The sequence below is a fragment of the Suncus etruscus genome, chromosome 7 (assembly GCF_024139225.1).
Source record: "Suncus etruscus isolate mSunEtr1 chromosome 7, mSunEtr1.pri.cur, whole genome shotgun sequence".
In the NCBI taxonomy this organism is placed as follows: Eukaryota; Metazoa; Chordata; class Mammalia; order Eulipotyphla; family Soricidae; genus Suncus; species Suncus etruscus.
The window spans coordinates 42,989,629-43,008,302 of NC_064854.1; the positions used below are offsets into that span (position 1 = coordinate 42,989,629).

Here is an 18,674-nt window from a genome sequence, read left to right on the forward strand (position 1 = left end):
TGGTCAGCCACTTGCATAAAAGCCAACTCAGACCTCCATCTATACATAAAGGTCAAATGCAAATGGATTAAAGACCCAAAACCATAAAGTATATTGAACAACACATAGGTAAAACACTTCATGACATTGAGACTAAAGGTATCTTCAAGGAGGAAACAGCACTCTTCAAACAAGTGGAAGCAGAGATAAACAGATGGGACTATATTAAGTTGAGAAGCTTCTGTACCTCAAAGGAAATAGTGAATAGGATACAAAAGCCACTCACAGAATGGGAGAAACTATTCACTCAATACTCATTAGACAAGGGTTTAATATCTAAGATATATAAGGTACTGACAGAACTTAACAAGGTACTGACAGAACTTAAAAAGAAAAAAAATAGATAACACCATCATAAAGTGGGGAGAAAAAATGAACAGACAATTCCTCAAAGAAGAAATACAAATGACCACACGACATACGAAAAAATGCTGGATCAGTTTTTCAACTGCAACCTCAGTGTCAGTCTGTGTTCCATGAGTGTGTGTTGGCCACCTCAATGTCAGTCTAATGTCCATCTGTAATATACATAATGTCTATGTTGTATATTGTCCTTCCCCATTATATATAAAACTCTTCCTTCCCCTTTCCCACTTACCATATTACAAGTCCTTTTCTATTCCTTCACTCTCTCACCCCCGATTTCTCTCTATTTAACCCTTTTTACCTTCAGTTCTTAACTCCTCAGGAACCAGAACATCTGTTGCTCACTACCAGATTCGGTTTTTGAGAAACCTCCAGTTCAAGGATATTTCCTGATATGTGACTGCTAGGAGCCATTTTTCAGACTCCACAAGACCATGTCGTAGGCTGAAGCTGTGCTCTGAATTTTATTCATCAACTTCCCCACACTATTTCAAAGGACTTATGGAGTATATGTGTATTTCCTTCGCATATCTTTAGATATATTTTCTTAATAGAATTATTCTAATTGTCTATTTCCTTATATAGAGATAGTTTTCCCCATTCTTTCTTTTGTTTAGTAAGACATTCTAGTAGATAAGTTTCTCTTGGGATCTGAGTTCATGTTAGAACCAGGTTTTAGGGATTGTTAAGACTGTTATTTTTGCTCCCATATGCACCAGTAGTATCCTGTGGCATTGTTCCTTTTTGCATAGGCACATTAAAATGAGAAAATTTTATGTATGGAAACAAGTTCTTATCTAATAGAGATAGTAACTCATAAATTGTATATTTAAGTGGGGCCTTTCACTCTGAACATTTGTCATAGTGACTTGGGTTAGGCTTCAAATAACTGGACAACAACCATTCACCCCTGAACCTAGGATCCCATCTATGGAAGCAGAACAGTTTTCTGCACCAGCACCAGAAATCAGACTTCTACCAGAGAAGTCCCTAGTTGGTTCTGCATTTTTTTTTCTGTAAAAATAAGAAAGAAAAAAAGAAAGACTGGAGACCAGGGGCCACGTGGTCTCAGATGCATTGGTGGAGGAAAAATAGGACAGAACTAAATATCCAAGCCAAAGTCAATGACAATAGAATCAAGAGACCAAAACTTTACCAATCTAAACTTAAATGGGCCTGTTATACTGGCAGGCCAGAGGCAAAGGGTCGGTGGGATAGGATGCACTCTGGGATCATTGGTGGACGGAGGTCGATACTGGTGGTCGTAATGGTGCTGATTCACTGTATATCTGAAATTCAACTATGAAGGACTTTGTAGATCACAATAGTTTCAGTAAAAAAAATAAAAAAATAAAAAGACACTGGGTTATTTCCTGAGCTAATGGAAGGGTTCAAGAAATAGGAGGACTTAGGCCAGAGAGATAGCACAACAGTAGGGCATTTTGCAAGCAGCTGACCCAGGACCAAAGGTGGTTCAAATCCCGGCATTCCATATGGTCGACTCCCCCACCCCCCGAGCCTGCCAGGAGCGATTTCTGAGCACAGAGCCAGGAGTGGCCCCTGAGCACCACCGGGTGTGGCCCAAAAACCAAAAAAAAAAAAAAAAAAAAAAAAAAAAATAGAGAGATGGACTTTTTCTTGTACGTATAAGACAAACTCCATAATTAATCAAAATTTAAAAATGGCAACACTCAAATAGACAAGCACATAAAAAAGATGCTTAATTAACATCACAAGCCATTATGAAAATGCAAAGCAAGTTACAATGAGGTTAATAACTTCATTCATAATATTACTGAAATAATCATAATAAACTTGGCAAAGGATATGAAGAAATTGAAATCCTCATACATTGCTGGTGAAAATGTAAACCTATGCATCTGCTGTGGAAGCCAATTTGGAGGGTCCTCAGTCTGGGGAAATATATATCTACATAGACCCAAAAATAAGAAAAAGAAGCACACAAAAAAAGAGAACACAACCAAGAGTGAATGAATCCTGAGCACAGAGCCAAGAGTACATCCTAAACACCAAAAATCACCACTATAGGGGCCGGCAAGATAGCATGGAGGTAAGGCATTTGCCTTCCATGCAGAAGGACGGTGGTTAGAATCCCGGCATCCCATATGGTCCCCCGTGCCTACCAGGGGCGATTTCTGAGCGTAGAGTCAGGAGTAACCCCTGAGCGCTGCCAGGTGTGACCCAAAAACAAAACAAAACAAAAAAGTCACCACTATACGGGCCAGAGTGATATAGCACAGTGGTAGGGTGCTTACCTTGCACAAGGCTGGCCCAAGGATGGACCTGGGTTCAATACCCGACTCCCATATGGTCCCCCAAGCCAGGAGCGATTTCTGAGTGCATAGTCAGGAGAAACCCCTGAGCATCACTGGGTATGGTCCAAAAACCAAAAAAAAAAAAAAAAAAAGGCCTGTATAACCTCATAATTCTACAACTAAAAATAGCCCCCCCCCAAATAAAAAGCAAAAAAAGTTGCCAATATATCTGCACTCACATGAATGTTCACAGCCACTCTATTCATAATACCAGACCGTGGAAAAAAACTCTAATGCCTTTCTACTGATAAATTTTTTAAATGTGGTATTAGCCAAACAAAGGAATAAAAAGTAAGGATTCTAGGGCCACAGCAATAGTTCTGAGTTTTGCCTGGTGTGGCTCCCAAGCAAAACAATAACAAAAAGCATCTTGCTTGAACATGGAAACCTTAAATAAAAGTCAGACACAAAAGGATACACATACTACAATTCCATAGGATCTTAATAATAACACAGCTGGTAGGGCATAACAAGGTGGGTATGGCAGCATTCCATATGGTTCCCAGAGCCTGCCAGGAGTGATTTCTGAGCAAAGTCAGGAGGAAAAAAAGAGAAACACTCAGAATATGCAAACCCAGACATATTCAGGAAGATGTATTGGTGTGGGGAGTGGGAAACTATTGCTTAGTGGATACAAGACTGTGACTTGAGTTGATGAAAAAGTTCCAGAAGCAAACAACTACAAAATAGTTACTATATTCAATCCTTAGTTTAAGAAACTAATTTTTGTGTTATTTTGGGATCACATCTAGCAGTGCTCAGGGACCATTCCTGGAGATGTTCGGGGGACCACATGTGGTGCAGGAGGTCAAACCCAGGTTGGCCATATGCAAGGCAAGTGCCTTACATGCTGCATTATCTCTCCAGCCCTAAATTAATTTTTAAAAGGTTATCATGGTAGTTAATATGTATTTTCCCACAACAAGAAATAAGTTAAAAGTATTTACACTACTTCTGTCATGAATCTTTGTTCATTGGAACCAAAAACAATCCATTCTCCTAGGTATTTGGTAATAATTCCTATCTTGTCCTATTTTGTTCTGGTTCATATTTCTTCTTCTAAACCAGTGCTAAGAAATTAACTTTTTACACAAGAGTACCCACTGTATATTTTAACATTTCTCTTAGCACCTACCAAAAAAGTTTTTGTGAAATCTAAATGTCAGTCTATCAGTAAGTAAATCATGGTATGTTTATAAAGTTAAATATGGCAGAATTAAAAAGGTTTACTAGTAGTATTCTTTGTAAAATAGGAAATGTGACTAACAGAGACTAAAAGCCTATAAACACAAGTTAAATTATGTATCAAAAAAGACCTTACCTACGTTTCCTATGAGTTGAGGAGTCTTCCCTAGACACTACTTACTTTCTACTTTCTGGCTTTGAACAAAGCAAGGTCATTCACCTCAGGATCTTTGGTCCCGTGTGTCTTCAGCTTTCATCCAGATCCACATGACTACCTTCTCATCTTTCAGGTAAATTCAAAATTAATCTCCTCAAGACTCAGAAAGATCAAGGGTGCATACCTTGCAGGTGGCAAGGTCCCAAACTCAATTCCTAGTACCACATGCCCCACTCAGCATCACCAGCTCTGGCCTTAGTGGGCTCCAGCCTCTAGCAGGGCCTAATATAAGCCAACTGACCAAGTAGCTCCAGGAGTAGCCCCCTTTGGGCAGTAGCTCTTAAGAGCCCTCCCTCCTCGGGACTGAAGAGATAGCATGGAGGTGGCGCGTGTTTGCCTTGCATGCAGAAGGACGGTTCAAATTCCGGCATCCCATATGGTCCCTTGAGCCTGCCAGGAGTGATTTCTGAGCGTAGAGCCAGGAGTAACCCCTGAGCGCTGCCAGGTGTGACCCAAAAATCAAAAAATAAATAAAAATAAAGAACCCTCCCTCCTCTGTAAGAACCTTCCCTAACCACAATCTCTCAAGGCTTTGGTGTATTCTACCCTCCGCCTTTCCCTACAACACAGTTTATCTCCTTTGGAACTACTGCAGCCTGAACCTGAAAATAACTGACCTATTGAGTATGTATGCCCTTCTCTGTCCCCCTACTACAATGTTGGTTCCCCAAAAAGGGACTCTAAACCTTGATTTGTTTTTAACAAGTACATACATACATATTTATATTTCTAGACCTATTTTCAAACATAAAACTACTTCATCAGTGGATGTCATTTAACTACTTCAGTGGGTATCATTTAACCAAAGCAAATGTACAACTGAATATTCCCAAAAGACAATGGGTTTGCTTTGCAGTCATAGTTACAAAAAATAACTAATTATAAATCCTAATAAAGGATAATGTTTTAGTATGCTCTATATCTGTGTCTCAAGTTTCAACTTCTACACGGCAATTAACCTTCCACATACAAACACCAATCCTACCTTTATTCCACCACCTAATTTTAGAGTATACTATAAGAAACCTACAACTAAGGCAATGAAAAATAATTCCAGAACTCATTGAAGTAAACTTATTAACTTTATTCCAACAATGATTTTCCAATTAAATACACTGCAAGTGTTGCTTACCAACGTTTACACTTATATCGATACATAACTAAGCTGAAGTTATAGAAAGCATAACTATTTATGATTTTTCACTGTTATACTATGTACCCAATATAAAAAATTAAAGAAAAAAAAAGACATCCTTTTCTTAAGAGCTGATTGAGATGTTATAAAACCAAAAAACTACCCACTGGAACTACAAAGCCAAACCAATTTTGAGAATAGCTAATCCCAGAAACCAAAAGCATTTGAAATGTCTTGTCATTTTTTGTAATTGGAAAACTGAACATATCAAGCTATATCAAGGCTTGAAGATACCCAATTGAAGAGTAAAAATTCACTGAACTAAGGATAATAAATGCAACCCTTAACATCAAAAAGAATATGGGATTTTCATCGACTATACTGTAACTAGATTACGTACTAGTCCACTAACAATAATGCCCTCAATTTTAAAAGTTAATATAAGCTCTACTCACCAGAAAATAACCAAATATAAAACGTATCTCCAAATCCTTATATCCTAGAAGGGTACTTCAGGCTCAAAGATACTAAAAGACATTCTTGCTTACTGATAGTTGGTAAAATCAAAAAGGATTTTAACAAAACTGTAGGCAATGACAGGCTGGCAATTAATTTAGTTTTTTCTCTGAACAAAACCAGTCAGATATGTAACCCATTTATTGAATCCCAACCTGCTAGTAAATGTTGGGTAAAAAGCTAAGTCAATTCTACTACTCATCCTTCTAAATTATTAGAACTTAATTTCCAACACAAAATATAGATAACTTGTTAATATTACCATTGGATGACATGTTAAATAACATCAGCAAAATTTTTAACTCAAATTTTCTGTTACTATCAATTTATGGTTCAATTCTAAGCAAAAATTGGGGCCGGAGAGCTATAGCACATAGGGAGGACATTTGTCTTGCATGAGGCCAACCTGGACAGACCAGGTTCAATTCCTAGCATCCCGTATGGTCCCCGGAGCCTGCCAGGCACGATTTTTTTTTTTTTTTTGGAAGGGTTTTTGGTCACACCTGGCGGTGCTCAGGGATTACACCTGGCTCTGTGCTCAGAAATCTCTCCTGGCAGGCTCTGGAGACCATATGGGATGCTGGGATTCAAACCACTGTCCGTCCTCCACTTCCCCCCACCCCCAGGAGTGATTTCTGAGCACAGAGCCAGGAGTAATCCCTGAGCACTGAAGGGGATGGTCCAAACAATAAAAAATAAAAATTAAGGGAGGATAGAGGCAACATTTATCATTTGTTCAAAGTTAGTTTTCAAGTACTTCAAGGAAGCTTCCCTAAAAAAGAAAAGGTATCAGTTAAAAACATTACCAGCCAGAACTAAGTGAATAAAACTGGAGTGAGCAGGAAAACATTTATCCTTGAGGCAAAGAACATAATATCAGGAACCAGGAGGCAGATTTCAACTACACACCAATTTGCACCTAATCCCCAGCAGACTGTGGAGCAGATGTTGCCCTCACCAAAGTGATCTCTACTCTCATCCAAACATCCCCTGGAGGAAAATGACAGCTCTCTGAAAGCAATCATCAGCCTTCCAAACAACTGTTTCAGTTAACTGTGAGAGCCATTGTCAAAAATCCCTTAAAAAATAAAATCAAGAACACCTCTACATATGAATAGTTTGCCGATTTCTTTTATCATCAAACAGCCACCCAGATACAAAGCCAGTCATGGATGGGGACAACATGTATCAACCAGTTTGGATTCCTTTCTCTTTACCAATCTCTTTCAAAGATAGTATAAGCACAGAATTAATGGGAAAATAATGGCCTCTTAATTCTACCTTTGATTCTTTTTAACCATTCACTAATAAGTATAGTTTACTTGTCCTGGAGAAGTATAACTGTGAAAAGAAAGACAGCTAATCATTTCAGGCCACAGACGGCAGAAACCTAAAGCAAGTCCTACAATGGCGTTTCCTAAATCCTTTAGAAGCCTAATTGACAATTTATCTCCATAGACAGCATTTGCCAAATTGTGAAAAGTAGTGAAAAGTAAATTTTGTGTATTAAAACATAATATGTATATTAAATCATAGAGAAAGTTCATGGAACAATACTTATCATGTAAAATATACTAATAGTCACTTTGAGACTTTCAAATTTGATAACTGTTATAAACCATGTTATGGTTTGAGAGAACCACCAAAAAACACTTCCTATGTGACGTTCTCACCTCCCATTTCTTACTCTGGGGAAAATAAGGGTGGATGATACTTAAGAGACATGCATCAGAATCTTGAAAATAAATAGCAACCTTACTCCTAGATAAGAGCAGCTGCAAGGGGAATAAAGAAGCCTTCAGTCTTAGAGCTGCCAACTTAAAACTCTGAATAGTACTACAGAAATGTTTTTAAGACATATCTCTCAGGTCAAGTTTTGTAGCTCTAGTATTTGTCAAATCAATCATAGTCACCAAAAATGTTGAAATAATTAAATGTCCTGGGGTTAAACTATATTAAGGTGCACTAAATGAGATTTAACCTAATCAGTCCTCTTTTTTATTTTTCTTTTTGGGTCACAACTGGCAGCGCTCAGGGATTACACTCCTGGCTCTGTGCTCAGAAATCCCCTTGGCAGGCTAGGGCAGTAGTCGGCAACCTGGGGCTCGCGAGCCACATGTGGCTCTTTACACTTTTAATTTGGCTCTTCTGTCTGCCAGGCACCCGCTCCAGGAGTCAGGACTCTGCTCCTAGCCTCTGTCAATGCGCACCCTGTGTGGCTCTCAAAATAAATTTCAATCGTGGTTTTGGCGAGATTTGGCTCAGTTGAAAATAAAGGATTGCCGACCACTGGGCTAGGGGAACCATATGGGATGCCGATATTCGAACCATCATCCTTCTGCGTGCAAAGCAAATGCCCTACCGCTGTGCTATCTCTCCGGCCCCCTCATTTTTAACAATTTACAGAGAAAGACATGTGCTTGTATCCTGCCAAACAAAACAGTAAATACTACAGCATGAGACTGGTCTGAAGACAGATCCTCAGACCAGCGGAATAGAGCTAAATATCCTGAAACAGACCCTCGTGTATATGATTAGTTGATCTTTGATAAAGGAATAAAAAACATGAAGTGAAACAAGGAAAGCCTCCAACAAGTGATACTGGGAAAGCTAGTCTGCTATATGCAAAAAAAATAAAAAATAACAAATAAACCACAACAACTGAACTCAGCTCTCTCATGTACACTGAAGTCAAATCAAAATGGGTTGAAGAACTTGTTATTATAAGGTACATAAGATACACAGAGTAAAACGTAGGCAGAACTCTAAGGCACTGAAACTAAAAGCATCTTCAAGGATAAAACACCACTGACAAAGCAAGTGGAAGCAAAGATAAACAAATGGGACTGACTACATTAAAGTAAGAAGCTTCTTCACCTCAAAGGAAATGATGACCCGGAATACAAAGACAGTCCACAGAATGGGAGAAATTATTTACCTATCACTCATCTGATAAGGAGTTAATATCAAAAATATACAAGGCCAGAGAGATAGCATGGAGGCAGGCATTTGCCTTGCATGCAGAAGGATGATGGTTCAAATTCCGGCATCCCCAGAGCCTGCCAGACGCAATTTCTGAGTGTAGAGCCAGGAGTAACCCCTGAGTGCTGTCGAGTGTGATCCAAAGACAAAAGAAAAAGAAAATTACAAGACTCTGGAAGAAAAATCCAACCTCATATAATGAGGAAAAGATGAACAAAAAATTGCTAAAAAAAATAAATACAAATAGTCAAAAGGCACATGAAAAAATGTGCTGTATCATTAATCATCAGGGAGATGCAAGTCAAAGCAATAAGATATCATCTCACACCAGAAACTGGTACACATCAAAAAGAAGGAACCGGGGCCGGAGAGATAGCATGGAGGTAAGGTGTTTGCCTTTCATGCAGGAGGTCATCGGTTCGAATCCCGGAGTCCCATATGGTCCCCAGTGCCTGCCAGGAGCAATTTCTGAGCATGGAGCCAGGAATAACCCCTGAGCACTGCCGGGTGTGACCCAAAAACCAAAAAAAAAAAAAAAAGGAACCACCAGTGCTGGTATGAATGCAGGGACAAGGAAACTCTAATTCACTGCTAGTGGGAATATTGACTGGCCCAGCCTTTCTGGAAACAATATGGACATTCCTAAAACATAGAAATTCAGCTTCCATTTGCAAATTCAGCTTGCCAGTAACTCCACTTCTTGGAATTTACCCCCAAGGGCCCAAGAACAAAATGGAGAAAAAGACATTCACATCCCTATAATTCTAGCAGCACTATCCACAATAAAATCTAGAAACAACCACCCATTTTCAGCTTATTTGATTTTTTTACCCCATTCTATTGCTTTTCTTTCCTTCAAACAAATCCACATAACTCGAACTATTTAGCTCTGCCTCTCAAATAGAGGGAAAAACAAGGGAGGGCACCAGGACCAAACAGATATATGATTAATAGTAGTTAGCTAGACACAGAGGGGACCACTTACTCTAGCAGCCCGGGGAGGTGATGATTGGAGATATGGGTTACAGGAAGGGAATGGGGGTGAAGGGAAGACAAATTTGATGATGGGTATTCCCCTGATTCAATGTTAATATGTACCTAAAATACTACTGTGAAAGATATGTAAGCCAATATGGTCAAAATACAAATTTAAAAGAAAGAAAAATCTAGAAACAACCCAAGTGTCCAAGACTAGATAACTAGATAAAGAAACAATGGTACATAGACACATGGAATACTACTTACTTAACTTTAAAAAAAAAAAACAAAAAAACCTAAGTAATGCAATTTGCTGCTACGTGGAAGAAATAGAGTATCAAACTGAATAAAATTAGAATGAGAGAGACTGGCACAGAATGATCTGTCACAAGTAACAAACATATAAAGAAACATAATGGTGGAATAATAAATAGCCAAAGTCAATGGAAACAAAGAACCTGAGAAGGAAAACATGCCATTTCAGGAGGCTGGAGAAAAGGACAGGAAGGGGACAAAGTCTATGGTGAAGAAAACCTTTCAACCAGAAGAAAGTGGTGCTGAGAGTTGTAAAGTGTTATGTAGGAAACTATCAGCAACAACAAAAAGAAAGATCTATTAGTGTGATCTATTAATTCTCAATGCTTTTCATTTTTTAACTACCAGGAAAGTCCCAGGCTACTACTTTCTCATGCAACACTGAGATTCCTCGTTAATTATTTTTGCACAACTAACAAATCTGGAGTTATTGTCAACCTCTGTCTGCTACTTCCATCAGCCCTTCCAAGTTTTTAAAAAGTGTCTTTCACATCAAACTGAGAAAACGTTAAACTTCTTACTGGTAGAAAGACTTTTAATCCTTGAAATTCCAGTTCTTAACAGAATCTTATACTATGTCCTGAATGAAGTAAATCTTCTCCAGAAAATCCTTACCCCATTTCTATTTGTCAAGATCTTTTGAGAAAAGACAAATTTCCATGAGATTACCAAATCGCAGTACACTAAAATTTCACCTCACCATTACTATACAAATGTTACTGCTCTATCACAAAAAATTCTTCCTAAATAAAGAAAACTGAAAAGACTGGAGCACATGTATTGCATGCACAAAGCCCCAGATTTCATCTGCAATACTACACAGTCCCTAAAGCAACTGAGTATATAGTCCTTCAAGCCTGTACTGACAGGGAGTTGCTAGAGTGACAACAGGCCCTAAAGAATCAGTGGAATCCCCAAAATTTCTTTATGCTCCTAGAAATAATCCAAAAACCTTGTCCCACTGACCAGTCTTACTACACTTACCATCCTTCTGACCCATTCAGTGTAGCTATATAAATAATCTATTTAAACCAACAAATTCCCAGCATTACATTCATGAAATAAGTCAGATATTTCAGGAGACAGATACTGAAAGTTCCATTTCACCACATGTTATTTTAAAAAGCAAAACTTACAGAAATATAGTACAATAAGTGATTTTTCAGAGACATCAGAGTGGGAGGAAGATGAAAGTGGGAAGGGATAAAAAGATGTTAATCAAAGAGTGGCAATTATTTCTAGTTCTAAGATATAGCATGGTGATTATAACTAACAGTATTGAACCATATATTTGAAAGTTAAGGAAGTTATTCAGTGTTCTCACCACACACACATAAAGGCAGGGGGAAAAGGAGAAAAAGGAGGGGAAAGAGCATATTGTAATCTTTTTATAGTATACAAGCATATCAAATTAAACTTCAAAACTTAAACTTAACAATTTTATATGCTAACAATCATTCAGTAAACAGAAAAATGTGTCTATTAAATAATTACCTTCCTACCTTTTAATCACTAATATTCCTAGGATTCACAATTTCTTTGTACATATACCACAAGGACACCCCACTCTTACTCCATTAGTTAAATTCTCCATTTTTCTTATATGAAATACATCAAATTTAAACTTTTCTGTAGATATTACATGAGTCTTTCACAACTGTCAATTAAGCTTTCTATTTCTTTACCACAATCCAATTTGATTCATTTTCACTTAATTAAAAACAAGCTCTCTGGGGCAGACCTATCCTTCCTTCCTCACAGAGCTCTGTCTGCTCTCTCAGCCCTGGCAGACAGGAGTGTTTGCTATGGAAGAGAAGGGTCCATTCAAAAACATTTAAATCCTCTTCCATTCTCTTACCTTTTCTCCTATCTCTTCAAAAGCAACTGATGATGTATTTCCACTGTCAACATAAAATTCTGTGTGTACTACTTATATGTAATGTGCATAAACAGTAACATGTCAACTGATCAATTTTATTTTAAAGCCCTGGGCCCCCAAAACATAGCTCAGCAAACTGAGTGTATAGTGTGCTTGCAAGAGGTCCAGATTCACTATCTGGCACTGCAATATCCATCAAGCATCGTCAGGAACAACCCTCAAGCGAGGTGTAGACTCTAAGCGCATCTGGTTGTGGCTCTAAACACACAAAAACTAATAAAATGGGGTCTGAAGAGATAGTAGGGGGACCTTGCCTTGCCTGCAGCTTACCAGCCATTACTACCTTCCACCACATGGACCCCAAGAATCTGAGCAACTCCAAGTGAAATCCCTGAGCGAACAGCTAGAAATAGCTCCCAGCACTGTTGGAAGTGCTCCACAATTCTCCCACACACGCACCAAAAAATAAATTCCTGCCAGGTACAGCAAGATAGCTCCCCAGTTTTAGCACATGCCTGAAGCTTTAAGAAAAACCACTGACACCAACTGGTGTCCAAGCACCACTGCTGAGTGTGGTCCTGGTGGCCCCAACACCACTAGGTTCTAGCAGCTTCATACTGCTGCGCCAGAGCACTGAGCCACTGGCCTGAATAGTTAGTTCAGTACTGTAAAGAACACAGCCTGAGAAGTCCAAAAGTAAATTAAATCAAGACCCATCATAATAATAATGACCATGTAACAACACAGAAAATGAAGCAAGCCATGTTCAATGATTTGATGAAGGGGTATACAAATTAAGTGCCGTGCAAAGTAAATTTGTGCATGGTTCCTCTTTCCTTTATTCTTACATTTTGCTGGCATGTTAGTTTTTAAAATGGAGTCATCAATCTGTTTGATAATGATGTTTTCATGAGCACATATGTTAAAATGTGTCTAAATATATATTTAAAATGTTACACTTGTATGTCAATTATACCTCAATAAAGCTGGCAAATGATTAAGCTGTATGAAATGTTTGAGAATGGCAAGAAGATAGCTACAAGCCTCAAAACAACAAAATAAATCTTTCTGACATAAACATACACACACGCTACAAAAATCTCTAATCAAAGCAAAAAAAAAAACTTTTCAAGTTAGGATTTTATTATTTTTTTCTTTTTTTCCTTTTTTTTTAATATCAGAAGGGTCATGTGCTGACGTCGTAACAAGGTTGAAGGGAGGCACATATCACACAGGCGTGTGAAAACCCAATCATCATGCTCATAAATCCATCATGCTTATGGATCCTCAAGTTAGGATTTTAGAAGTAGTTTTATATGGCTGAAAAGATTCTTGACTGCACTTAAAAATCTGCCAAGAACTCTCAAGACAATCATTAAGAGTTCAAGATCCATAGATTTAAAGAGATTTAAAAGATCAATGAAAAGAATAATTTAAGGAAAATAGAGGGACTTTTTCTTCTGATTTGCTTTATAGGAATATATACTTCCTGAGCTTAGCTTTAATAAACTATTGCCTGTCTTTTGTATGTTACATATATATATTAAGCAAAGTAAATTGGCCTCTAAGTTGTTTTTCAATTTTTTTCCCCTAGTTATTTTCTTTGTTTTACTGAATAGTCAAGTATTTCCCTATGTGTTCTCAGTTACAAGCTGGTCCATATGTATTGGCTAGCAAACTCTAGTAGTGGTCCTCAAAATATGGCCCGCAGGCCACATATTGTATTTGTATCTGTTTTGTTTCTTCATTGCAAAATAAGATATATGCAGTGTGCATATGAATTCGTTCATAAGTTTTGTTTTTACTATAGTCAGACCCTCCAATGGTCTGAGGGACAGTGAACTGGCCCCCTGTTTAAAAAGTTTGAGGACCCCTGCTCTAAAAAAAACTTGTAGTGATCTGGTGGCTGAGAAAAAAAGAAAGGAAATAGTAAGTCTTTCTTTTAATTAGCAAACAAAAATGGGTATGACCTATAAATATAAAGTACAATAGCATTTCCATTAATAATCTCTAGGGATATACAGAAATTTTTTAAGTGTTTAAAAGTTTTATAATAGGGGCCAGGCGGTGGCGCTAAAGGTAAGGTGCCTGCCTTGCCTGTGCTAGCCTTGGACGGACCGCGGTTCGATCCCCCGGTGTCCCATATGGTCCCCCAAGCCAGGAGCAACTTCTGAGCACATAGCCAGGAGTACCCCTGATGTTACCGGGTGTGGCCCAAAAACAAAAAATAAAAGTTTTATAATAGGGGCTGGAGCACACAGCAGAGAGAGTGTTTGCCTTACACATGGCTGACCAGGTCCGATCCCTAGCATCCCACATGGTCTCCAAGCCAGCCAAGATTCCTGAATTCAGAGCCAGGAGTAACCCTGAGTGCCAACAGGTGTGGCCCCCTTAAAAAAAATTAAGTCTTTATAATATACTAGAGATTCGATAATCCACCCTGAAAAAAAGAAAGGATCAATATTTGGACTCTACAGAATAAAGAAGGTCCCCTGAAAGAGAAACAACTCAGAATACTGATACTTTTCAAGGCTACCACAGGATGACCATCTTCCACCTGACTTGTACACCATGCTATGTGTTCTCTCTCTTCTCTTCTCTTCTCTTCTCTTCTCTTCTCTTCTCTTCTCTTCTCTTCTCTTCTCTTCTCTTCTCTTCTCTTCTCTTCTCTTCTCTTCTCTTCTCTTCTCTTCTCTTCTCTTCTCTTCTCTTCTCTTCTCTTCTCTCTCTCTCTCTCTCTCTCTCTCTCTCTCTCTCTCTCTCACACACACACACACACACACACACACACACACTAACCTGGGAGCTGCGGTCAAGTGTTAACATGGGAGCCCAAGGAGATAGCTCAAAGGGCTCTGGTCCTTTGAGCATCACTGAGTATAGCCCCCCAACCCAACCAACAACTTCAATGTAAACGTGAAATTCAAGTGGATGGTATTCCAGCATTCTTAGTCTCATGCATATGTAATCTATTCCTGAAAGGCATAGGAAAGTAGAATTCTAAAGAGCTAAGCTGTAGTGTTCATTTTAAAATGCATTTTAGGTGGTTACTTTTATTTATTTTGAAGGAGATAAGATTAGGCTACTACGCCCAGCAGTACCCAGAGCCCACCCCTCATCTCTAGGGGTTACTCTGGTGGTGCTTAGGGAACCATGAGGAGCTGGGAATTGAACCCAGGCCTCCTGAATCCACAGCATGCACTCCAGACAGTTGAGCTCTGTCCCTAAAAATGAAATTTTAGGGGCCGTGAAGGTGGCGCTAGAGGTAAGGTGTCTGCCTTACAAGCGCTAGCCAAGGAAAGGACCGCGGTTCGATCCCCCGGCGTCCCATATGGTCCCCCCAAGCCAGGGGCGATTTCTGAGCACATAGCCAGGAGTAACCCCTGAGCGTCAAACGGGTGTGGCCCAAAAACCAAAAAAAAAAAAAAAATGAAATTTTATTCTATACATACAAAAACTCAAGTAAGAAGAAAATGTTAGTTTTAAAAACTAAGGTACAGGGAACAAACCCTGGCACCATATGATGTCACAAGAACCACACCTATCACACCACAGTGCCCAAGAAGCACTGCATCCATACAACCTCACATTGAACCATGCGGGGGGGGGGGGGGGGGGGCTCTCCTCTTGGGAGTCTACCACACCCTCTCAAATATACCGTATTTTCTGGTGTATAAGATGACCCCCTAATTTTGCAGTTAAAACATAGGTTTAGGCCTATATTCGCTTGTATCAGACAGAACTTTCCTCTGCTGCAACTGTATGTACCACAGTGAGTCAATCACAACAAGCAAAGGTTCAAAGGTTATACTGTAATAGATGTCCTCTCTGACTCTGGCCAATCTGAGCAGGCTTTTTACAGTGTAGATTCGGGTCCAGAACATTGTCTAATTTGCATGCATAAAAAGCCTGCTTGGGGGGCCGGAGAGATAGCATGGAGGTAAGGCGTTTGCCTTTCATGCAGGAGGTCATCGGTTCGAATCCCGGCGCCCCATATGGTCCCCTGTGCCTGCCAGGAGCAATTTCTGAGCCTGGAGCCAGGAATAACCCCTGAGCACTGCCGGGTGTGACCCAAAAACCAAAAAAAAAAAAAAAAAAAAAAAAAAAAGCCTGCTTGGATTGGCTGAGTTAGAGAGGCAGTCTGAGCAGCCTTCCAGTGATTGGTACAGGATCGAGTTGGAAAATTCGTTTTGTGGCAATATTCAGACAATTTTTGTTTAGCAGCATATTGAAACATTTTTCGGGATATACTCGGCGTATAAGACGACCCCCGATTTTGACTTTTTTTTGTTTCAAAAGTCATCTTATACGCCAGAAAATGCAGTAACAAAAACGAAGATGCAAGCCACCACTTTTGAGGTATTTGTTCATGGGGAAAAATTACAAAACAGATAAATGCAAATTAAAAAACGATCGATTTAGTTTCTTTCTTGATTACCAACAGCAGTATTTAGTATAAACAGCAGAGACTTTTTTCCTTAATGCTCAAAAACTGCAAGAAGTGAGATGCTGCCTTACCAATTTTCTTTTAAAATTTCTTAGGATAAGATTGAACTTCACTCTTTTTTTATTTTATTTATTTTTTTTTGGTTTTTGGTTTTTGGTTTTGGGGCCACACCCGGCGGTGCTCAGGGGTTACTCCTGGCTGTCTGCTCAGAAATAGCTCCTGGCAGGCACGGGGGACCATATGGGACACCGGGATTCGAACCAACCACCTTTGGTCCTGGATCAGCTGCTTGCAAGGCAAACGCTGCTGTGCTATCTCTTCGGGCCCTGAACTTCACTCTTTAATTCTTTCAAAGGAAAGGAGTTCTGCAAGCTCTATCTCTCAACAAGATTTGTAGTCCTATAAATCTATCAGATAAATATTAATCTCAATTTTTACCATACTTCCTTCTAGACATCCTTCCCATATTTTTATATGTAAATTATTCTAATATCCTTCTCAGGTGAATTCTCTAAGGCTTCCTGTTGCCAACATTCCTTATTTTACATATCCTTATCAATTCACTGATGCTCACCTTGAAACACATCACACATGCATAACCCCCACACACACACAAACACATACACACATAATCACTGTCCAAACAGGGCTCTCTACCAGTTTTACCACAGGTAAAAATTTTCCTTCCAGGGGCCGGGGAGATAGCATGAAGGTAGAGCATCTGCCTTGCATGCAGAAGGACGGTGGTTTGAATCCTGGCTTGCCATATGGTCCCCCAAGCCTGCCAGAAGCTATTTATGAGTGTAGAGCCAGGAGTAACCCCTGAGCACCATTGGGTGTGACCCAAAAATAAAATTTTTTTTCTTTCTAATGTTTCAGGAATACTCCTAAACTCGCAACAAAAGCTGGAAGATTGAGAATCTACTAAATCGGTGAAAGAAAGGTTATAGGACAAAGAATCAAGAAAGCGAATGAGAGAGAGAATTCCTGGATAGATAGGGCATGTTTTGCATAAAGAAGGCCAGGGTTCAGTCCTAGAAACCCATGGTCCCTTACCTTCAACTGAAAAAATTCTGAGCACTAAAAGATGTAGTCCCTGAGCTACACTGGTACGTGTTCACACTACGAGGATTCCTAGCCAACCAAAGGGAAGAATTCCTAGTCAACTAAAATTGCTAGCTGTTCTCATCTCTGCAGTGCTAGTTCTAGGGGCTGAGTCTGAAAGCTAACTTGAGTCTCTGTTAGTGTCAACAAAATTATCTTGTCTAATACATAGACACAAACAGTCTACTGAAATACAAATAGGATCCTGTCCCATTGAAAGTGGAGAATTACCACTTTTGAAATACCTAGTTACTTCCTTATTTATCTCAATTATGTTAACATCTCATTTACCCTATTTTCCCTTCATATTAAGAACAGGAAAATAATATCCAAATAAGAGCATGCAATGCTGTACAAAAGATACTGATCCTGACAAAACTTAAGTGTTGAAAAGGCAAACTATATAATCATACAATAGTTCAAATTACTGTCTGCCAGCTGGCACAAAAAATACAAAAGAAATGTTACAGGTAACATACAGCATATGACAGTTTACCTAATATAATGCTTTAATACAATTTTTTCTTTCAATCAGAAAGAATGCTAACTTTTTTCTACCAGAAGAAAACTGAGAGGGTCTGCAGCTTACAAAATAAAAATGGAAAGTAGTTTTATTATTATAATCTTTTTTTTTTTTTTTTTTTTTTGGTTTTTGGGCCACACCCGGCGGCGCTCAGGGGTTACTCCTCGCTGTCTGCTCAGAAATAGCTCCTGGCAGGCACGGGGGACCATATGGGACACCGGGATTCGAACCAACCACCTTTGGTCCTGGATCGGCTGCTTGCAAGGCAAACGCTGCTGTGCTATCTCTCCGGGCCCTATTATTATAATCTTACATTGATATGATTTATAATTTATTCCTCTTTCACTGGGGCAGGGGAAATTGGGGCCACACCAGTGGTGCCTGGAGCTTATTCGCAGCTCTGTGCTCTGAGATCACTCCTAGAAGTAGATCATAAGCAGTGTCAGGATTAAATCAGGGTCAGCCAGTTGCAAGAGAAGAGCCTTTTAACTCCTGTACTATTTCTCTAGCCACATCTTCTATTTCTTTTTATAACTGCAACTCTGCAGAGAAAAAATTTATTGAAATACTTACTCATAAATATAAATTAATATATCACATAATCATTTGGACCATGGTATTTAGGTCCCTGTTAAAACAATTAAAACAATTA

General features: G+C 39.1%; 1 protein-coding gene and 1 pseudogene across 5 annotated transcripts in view; both read right to left on the bottom strand.

Moving 5' to 3' along the window:
* ENAH (ENAH actin regulator) overlaps positions 1 to 18,674 on the bottom strand; it is a 156,249-nt gene that overhangs the window by 107,194 nt on the left and 30,381 nt on the right. The window lies entirely within an intron of this gene.
* Positions 13,124 to 13,233, bottom strand: LOC126014871 (uncharacterized; annotated as a pseudogene).